Source organism: Ostrinia nubilalis, chromosome 6 (assembly GCF_963855985.1).
Source record: "Ostrinia nubilalis chromosome 6, ilOstNubi1.1, whole genome shotgun sequence".
In the NCBI taxonomy this organism is placed as follows: Eukaryota; Metazoa; Arthropoda; class Insecta; order Lepidoptera; family Crambidae; genus Ostrinia; species Ostrinia nubilalis.
Window position 1 is genome coordinate 8,054,334 of NC_087093.1, and position 8,816 is coordinate 8,063,149.

The 8,816-nt window shown below is 36.5% G+C and overlaps 1 long non-coding RNA gene across 1 annotated transcript in view; it reads right to left on the reverse strand.

Annotated features, from left to right (window-relative positions):
• LOC135072546 (uncharacterized) overlaps nt 1-7,114 on the reverse strand; it is a 65,259-nt gene extending 58,145 nt beyond the window's left edge. The window contains exon 1 of the long non-coding RNA XR_010257456.1: nt 6,856-7,114. This is a non-coding gene — a long non-coding RNA (uncharacterized LOC135072546). The remainder of the gene's footprint in view (nt 1-6,855) is intronic.
• Nucleotides 7,115-8,816: the final 1,702 nt, after the last annotated feature.

Consider the following 8,816-nt stretch of genomic DNA (forward strand, 5'->3'; position numbering starts at 1 on the left):
CTATTTTCCGTGCTTGCAATATTTTTCTTTACTGCTTCGCCTCTATTAGTCGTAGATTGATTGTATATATCCTATAGCCTTCCTCAATTTATGAGCTATTCAACACAAAAATAATAATTTCAATCAAACTAGTAATTCTTGAGATTAGCGTGTTCAAACAAACAAACAAAAAACTCTTCAGCGTTTTAATATGAACTTGTTGTTGTTGATTTTTGGCGTCGAACCTTAAACCAGGCATACTGCTAGGCAACGTAGTTGTGCAGGAGGATACAAGGAAAAGGGGCAGCCACTGTAGGTAACACAGAGTCGTTCAGGTGAGTGCCAGGAAGAGGTGCAGCAACCGCAGTTAAGGAACGGCTGGGACGAACAAGGATAGGCGCATCCAGCTCATAAGCCTTGATAGGGTTACACTGGTTGAGGCGCTCCTTTTCAAGACTTGGAAGCCTGCGGGTAACGAGCCATTGGACGTGGAGAGGGTCATTAATTATACACATATTTTCTACTTTGCCGAACATTTGCACGAGAACGGTTTGTCTAAAACATGAATTTGGTCTTATTTAATGCAGGATTAAATGCCCTTCAACCGTCAGGAAGACCACTTTTCGATAGGGTAAGTCCTTTCGCGGTATAACCGGAAAACCGAAAAAGTGCCCCTTTCGGGGGCCCCCACCACTTAAGCACAACTCCGTCGAAGTCGAAAACCTAGGAGAATCTTTATGGGCAACTAATGAAGCAATTAAAACACTAAAATCTTTAGTAGGAATTATTTCCGATTTAATTCATTTTTGTGTTTAATTCTACTGGCCTATTGTAGCACAAACATAAAAGAGGAATAAATTCCATGCGCGATACAAGCTTTCGAAATTATTTGAACCTTGCATATAATTATTTTTTTCGTTTTATTATCATGTGTTAACGGATTAACGATTAACGTTAACTTGCGTTAAATCTTGCGAAATGTAACGTTTTAACGTTTAACGAAGTTAATTTTTTTATTAACGGTTTAACGATTAGCGAAGTTAACTATTTGATTAACGGTGCCCAACTATGGCATTAGGGGAGGCCTATGTTCAGCAGTGGACGTCCTATGGCTGAAATGATGATGATGATGAATTAATATAATTATGAGACAAGTAAACAAAATAAACTTCGGCGTACAAAAGTTATTTGAAATAAACATTACGCTGGCTTCGTCAAAATTGATGGAAAATTTTCCCAGCATAAGCTACTTATAATACATAATAACAGACGTTTTCTTTGCCTTTGACTGTTGACTGTGTACTAACGGTGACATCTATGTAGTTGTGATAGATGCTACTTTGCTACAAAATGTGTATCCTGATGAGTTGGCGAGCGTTATTTGCCATTAAAACCTGTTCACTCTTCGTGAACGCGTCTAACAAACCTAATATTATCCCTAGTTCATTTCCTTTATAGCCACTTAAATATTCGGTAACTGCCCCACTCCGGCTCCAAAGTGTAAAGCGACTGCATTTTTTCTAACCGTCAATTATGCGAGTGAGCTTCATTAAAAATACCTTTGACTCGTTAAATTTTAAAGGATGCTATTTACGGTCTTTTGAAAGCTCTTCACTGGAACAGGGCAATTGACGGTTATCAAGGCGTACTTCTTTTATCTTAGAGTAATAAAGCATTCTATTTTTTATATTTTTTCTGTTATAATAATAATATTTTATAGTGTACATATTCAGCATTTAAAAAAGGGTTAGTAACCTAATCGACATCTTCAGTCGTAAGTAAAGAATCACAGACTTCATTTCACATAATTATCAAACTGAAAACTGTTGCTGAAACAACATAATCAGTGGCGGCGTAAGGCGTAGGCGACGTGGGCCACCGCCTACGGCCTCGCGGTACAAGGGGCCTCGCGCATCAAAAATTTTGAAAAAATGTATACAAGGTGGAGATGACAATATCACAATACGACAATAAATGCAAACATTGACTATTAAATATAAATTCTTGATAGCTAAACAATGTAATTAAAAAAAATATATTTTTTTCCAAACAAATTCAGCCAAAATCAGACACAAAATTAAGCAACAACACGGTTTTAAGTGACGAACATTATTCTTTGGCGCAATATTCCTTTAAAAATAATCACTGAATCAAGAAATCAGAAACTGTCAATGAATAGACCGTTGACCCGTTTTTTTTTATATAAAATCCGTCTTCAGGTCGCCACAGAACAAGGCCTCGCGAAATCTGTCTTGCCCACATCAAATTTAGGTCTTGCCCCGCCACTGAACATAATTATGTAGTTGAGAAAATGATTATTGAATTAAAAGAACCATTAGGTCTCCTTAATAACAATAATAGAAATAAGTAGGTACGTAAATAATATTTTTGGAAAACATTTAACGATGGCGAAGTTTCATTTAACACTCGTGTCAAAGCAAAATTGAATTCTAACTCAACTGAACAAAACACAAATTCCTATATCATCTTTAAGTCTGTTAGGCGGTATCGGTTCTAAATTATCGTATTGAAACATACAAACGTGCCCCGATATTAAGTTTATTTAAAGCGACACACACATGAGAAACTTCCTCGTATATCATAATTAATTCACTTTTTAATTAATATGTCTGCACCGTCATATCTTAGTTCTTTCAAGCTCTCTGTTACATATTCTGGGAACCGCCTACTAACACGTTGAGTTACTTATGGTAGAGCAAGTCCAATGGATGGTTCTGAGAGGGAAAATGCCGTAAATATCAGGGAAGATGAGAGGCTCACTCTAGTTTAATACCGGAGTTATTTTTGCTTCAACGATGCTTTTCTGTGGCCTTGATCGTAATTGTCGAATGTGGCCCAGTTCTAAAATTATTGAAAGGTTCTATCTATCTTAGGCCGAGTTGCACCATCTTACTTTAACTTTGACAATCGTCAAAAATCTGTCAAACTCATACAAAATACACCGGTTATTGTCATAGTTACGGTCAAAGTTAGGCGGTGCAACTCAGCCTTGGTCAACTTGTTATAATTGTATTAGTAAAACAAAAATGATGAAAATTTGTAATTTGCTAATACTCAAATAATGCCAGAAAGTATGAGGAGATCATTTGTCTCTGGCAGGATTCGATCCTATTCTACACGTAATATCTTGTATTAAATACGCAAACCACTACACGCGATAACAGCGCAAAATATTTCATCATTTACATTATTCATTATATTATTACTCCTATAGTAAAGAATTAGGTAAGTATTCATTATAAATGTACCAAACAGGAAGACGTCAAAACCAAAGGACGTAATAATATAATGTAAGTGAGATAATCTGCCTTTTCGAATAATTACAGCACGCCTCCAACCGCCAAGGAAATTACCTAAAACAAATTCGAGGGAGGTGATGAGATTAAAATTGATGGAAGCACCCTTTAATTAAATATAGGTACGAATGTTCGTAAGTTAAATGAATTATGCGCGAAGTTCGCCTATCCGTGAAAATTAACAGTTGAGATAAAAGTTTTAATTATAAATCCACTTTTTACCCTCGTAAAATCGCCTCTATAGTTAGCCGCGTACTCGTAATCTAAACAAATAAAAACCTATAGTAAAAGGAATACAATATTTTCCTGTTGGTAGACAAGCTTAGATTTTAAATTCTGCAATTTTCTCTACCTATGGGTTTATTTCAAAGATAAGACTTTGTGCCCATTACATTACACTCACAAAGCAAAATCGGTTGGCGTCACTGACAGAAGGGCCAAGTAAATACCGCAGCTTACCTTCCGTAGCCTTCGAAGAATATTATTTGTCTTTAATTTGAATTTACATAAGCTCAATCTCCGTGTCTTTCATTGTTTTTACTACATAGTAGAGTTAATGACTGGGTATTTCAAACTTATGTACTCGTTTATGATTTTCGGGTAACATACACGTTACTTTTACCTACCTACATAATACCTTTTATTGCCAACCAGTGTTATGTCATGAGATAAAAGGGTATAAAATGTTTTTCTTTTCATTACATTCTGATACAGGGTGTAAGGGACAGGTTGATCAATATTTTATAAGGGATGGCAAAACACCATCCCGAATTCGATATCATTAGTTTTTTCCTGGAAATAAGACCAATGTTTTTGCACATTTGCTCTTTTACTCTAAAATACTCGTATAACAACGTGCGCACTGCCCGCAAAGTTTGCAATTTATTTATGTACCTATTTTGAGATTCCAACTTGAGATTTGCATAGACAATATCAAAAATAAGAAAAAAAATTTGAAAAGTAATTCCACCGGTTTCCAACCTAGAAACGTGATCGGAATCCACTGTTTAAATTTTAGCCTACCTGTTTACACTCTGTATAAAGTCGTCAGAGGTCTTTGTAGCGTGAATAATTCAGACCCTTCAACCAAAACATAATAAAAGGCATTCCGATGACTCAGCAAAGGCAGAGGTAATTGCCTGTAACATTAAAGTCTGTAAGCACACTTCTGAAGACAAAGACAATAAATCAAAAGTACAAGTAAAACGCGCACATTACCGTGACACGTCTCACGCATTACCTGCACGCTGGCACAAACGCCAAGTGCCAAGTGTGCGATCGATGCAGAATTTTTAGTCCTCATAAAATATGGGCGTAAAAATAGCTCACTCCGGTCATTATACTGTAACACAGGTAGAGTTCGTAACGGTACATACGTACAGTGCCGGCCTTATAATTAGAAATACTAACCGCGTGCCGTGCTTTAAAAGTGCTAGTTTACTTTGTTGATTCTATAAAATAGTCTTTATGAGCCTTTTTGTCGTTAGCTTATAAAGCTTTAAAAATTGTGTACTCCGCATAAAATTAGTCGCAATTAAATTGGAATTGAATTAATTACTCATGTATTCCATAACAATGTAATTTTAGTTTTACAATGCTGGTATTATTGATATTTCTAAACATTTTTACAGGAATGGAAATCATAAACTCGCGTAGAAAAATATTTTGAAACATTTTTGAAATTTCATGGTGCATTTCTGGAAGATTTAAGTTGGAATAGCAAGCTGAAGTCAAAATGGGCAGGTCTGGTGACCGCAATGACGCAAAATGCCACCAGTAAAATAGACGGAGGACCTCTCCAGCAGCAATTAGATAAATGAAGGATATAAAACCTCCACAGACCGTTCTTATAGTCTAAATTTTGTGAATTATGTAGAACTGAATCAGCGTACTGAGCTGATTATCATAATTATGATGACGAGACAGGTATATTAATCAAGGTACACTTAGGCTGGGTTGCACCATCTTACTTTAACTTTGAAAAACGTCAAAAATCTGTCAAAGTCCATACAAAAAGCACCGGTTATCGTTACAGTACGGTCAAAGTTAGGTGGTGCAACTCAGCCTTTCTCTAACTAAACGATACCAGTCAATCTATATTTTTCCAATCGGTCTTCTAGCGTTGTACACGTTTGTAGCAACATAAGAAAGTCCAGACTTATTGGAACACTGCTAAAACCATGTCCAGCAGTGTACGACGAGTCACGCGCCCAGTCGGCCACGACGCGCGGCGCCGCGTAATCCTCTTAGTGGCTAACGAACTGGCCGACAGACGCAGCCCATGCACTTTAGGCCACTCCGACTTGGGCTCGCTTTAAGAGTAAGCACTCGAATACAAACGTATTAATGCTAACCCGATTCGAAAACTGCATTGGTAACTTTTGATTGAGAGCGTATGGGCTGGCACTTATGAAAATTAATAGTTACGGGAACGCATTTTTCAATCAATGTGATAACATTGAGAACGGACACTGGAAAAGTAGCAACTCGTCGATTAGGTACTTCATTTTGTAAAAAGTGTTTAATTGATCACAAAAATATGTATCGTGGGAGTAAGAACCTTTACCGTACATTTTTACCAAATTTAATATAGCTTGGACATCATATTAATTAAAATATAATCATAAAGAATACGCAATCACGGCAAACAAGTTTCAAGAAACGCTACCATAGATAGTATAACAAAGGTAGGGTGAAGTCAGATAATTGGCAGTGATAGTTACGCGTTCTGTCCCATACATAAATAATATCGCATGACTTATGTGATTCCCTTTTGCGGAAAGAAGTAAACGAAACGCCTGTTTCCCACGAGCAATGGTGTTGTCACTACGAAAAGCTACGAAATGTGTTCGTAGCATGTCCTTTACTATGCTACAGCAATCGTAGATGAATCTTTTTGCTACGAAACAGAGTCATTAGATTTATTTTCGTAGCATGTTTCGTAGAAGTGATTACTCGTAAAAATCAAAGAGATTGTTACTCATTTCTAGCTAAAACGTCGGTAAAGGTAAGAACAATTTCACGGAAACCTTTTAAATGCCTAAATCAGTCTGACGCAAAGTTAATTAGAGTACGTTACGTAATATAATAATTTTATGGCAGCAGATACATGGAGAAAAGCCTTGCTCATATGAAACAACATTCTCTTCGTAATAGCATCATCAACATTTATAGAGACGCCATAGCCACGACTGACAGGGAAACATTAAGACGAAACTACTAAAGCTCAAGACATGAAAGCTCGTGGATTTAACTAACTATACTATGACAAAAATAGTAAATGGGCTGAGATTTTAATTGTATTTCATTTTGGAGTCCATGAAGCTCCCAGTCATAAAGTAACATTAATTTTAAAGTATAATTTTATCTCTCAAACCCCTCTCCAAAAATATTATGAAGTTTATATGTAGGTACGACTATTTTGTTATAATATTTACTTACTACTCATATAAGTTTAAAACTAAGTAGGATAACGTCTTAAAATATTATTACGAGTACAACTTAAAACTAACTTACCTAAAAAAGCGAAAATAAATTTTATAATTATATTGACTCTTACCTCGTAAGTTGCTATACTTTCATTAAGCCTTAACATCATTCCCAACGTATTTTAGTCAGTAATTTCCACAAACCAATTCACTTAAAACTTCTTACGCACGCACTCACATGAATTAATTAAGTACTTTTTAATTGAACGAATTTTTCGCTGTTTGTTTTGGTTACCGTTACACCTGGTTTGTTATAAATGTTTGTATGTAAAGTACTTGACGATGTCCTGCCGTGTGAAACGGATCGGGCGCATAGACGTGTATCCTCCGCCCTCGGCCTCGAAGACTGAGTTCCGCCCGCCCAAAAACCCGCCGAGACCGCCCGAGCCGGCCCGACAGGCCCCGAGCGGACCCCGATTCATGAAACCCACTCGATGAAGTGGTAAGTTTTTACGAGTACCCGACCGGCGAGTGCGGTCGGGACAAATATAAAAGGATTGTTTGACACCCGTTCCTGATTATCTCCGTGTAGTCCATTTCGGAAATAAAAATAAATAGATTTTGGAAAGCTATTTTAAAATGGAAATACCTAATCCCAACTAATATTATAAATGCGAAAGTAACTCTGTCTGTCTGTCTGTCTGTCTGTCTGTCTGTCTGTCTGTCTGTCTGTCTGTCTGTCTGTCTGTCTGTTACGCTTTCCCGCTTAAACCTCGCAACCGATTTTGATGAAATTTGGCATAGAGATAGTTTGAGTCCCGGGAAAGAACATAGGATAGTTTTTATCCCGGTTTTTGAAACAGGGACGCGCGCGATAAAGTTTTTCTGTGACAGACAAAATTCCACGCGGGCGAAGCCGCGGGCGGAAAGCTAGTAAGTTATAAAATGCAACTTCACAACTTACTTGGTACAACAAGTTAACACACATTTTCACCCTAAATTGAACAAAAAACCATATTTGAATACAAATCCAACATAAAAATAAACGATTAAATATCTAAAGCGTAGCAAGTTTAACTCAATATTAAGTTTTGTACACGAAAATTATAATTATATCTATTTATAGTTACCAAAAACAATTGTCAATTTTTTATCTAAAACCGGCATTACGTCTGCTTACTTTGAGACTATGTATTTTATATATTATTATTGAATAAATCAATCGAAAATGATTTTCTGATACAATCACAATAATTTACAGTTTATTGTATTATTTGGCTCATCCCAGCATCAATTCAATATCATTATCATAAAGACGCGATTTACTCGTATAAACTTACCATATCAATTGGATCACAAATTACAAAATCCCCGAATCACATTGAACTCTGTAAAGCATTTGTTCCGTTTTTATCAGTAAGGAAAACCTTTTGGATAAAATAAATCCGAACCAATCCTTATGAGCTCTCGTACAAAGCGTTCAATTCAATTGTTTCAATCCGTAGTGCTCGCCGTAGTGGTTGCGATGTGACATTACCTACTCACACAGCAAAACAGCGCATGCAGTGCACTATGGACGCCGCAATAAAATCGGGATCAACTGTTACAAGCCCTCTTGTAAAAGTGTAACAATGGCATCAAAATGTTCTCCACCATTCTTCACGCTTTATGCAAAACCGGAGCTCCGAAAAACTACCGTTCGAATCGAGTAGGTATTTTATTTTGTTCGCGCAAACTTTTATCGCGCTCAATTGTTAACTTGGTGCTGTAAACGATTTAGTGACGATTGAATACACACACATTTACTCTTCAATATAATTATGGCAAATAGCATAAAAAAGAAAACGTAAGATTTTTGTTTATCTAATTCTGTAGATGTCGAAAAAGCTTGTGACGAATATAACGGTTTGAACTGTTAAGATAATGAGCACTTTAAGTAGGTAAATCATTTACCGCCTCATAAAAACTAAAACAAATCACTGCCTTGACGATTTTTTTTCAATACCCTTATAGCGAAATTAGCATGTCACAGACACAGTTCCAGAGCTCTATTCAACGCTGTGCGTTCGATTTTCTACATCACTTAAGCAAG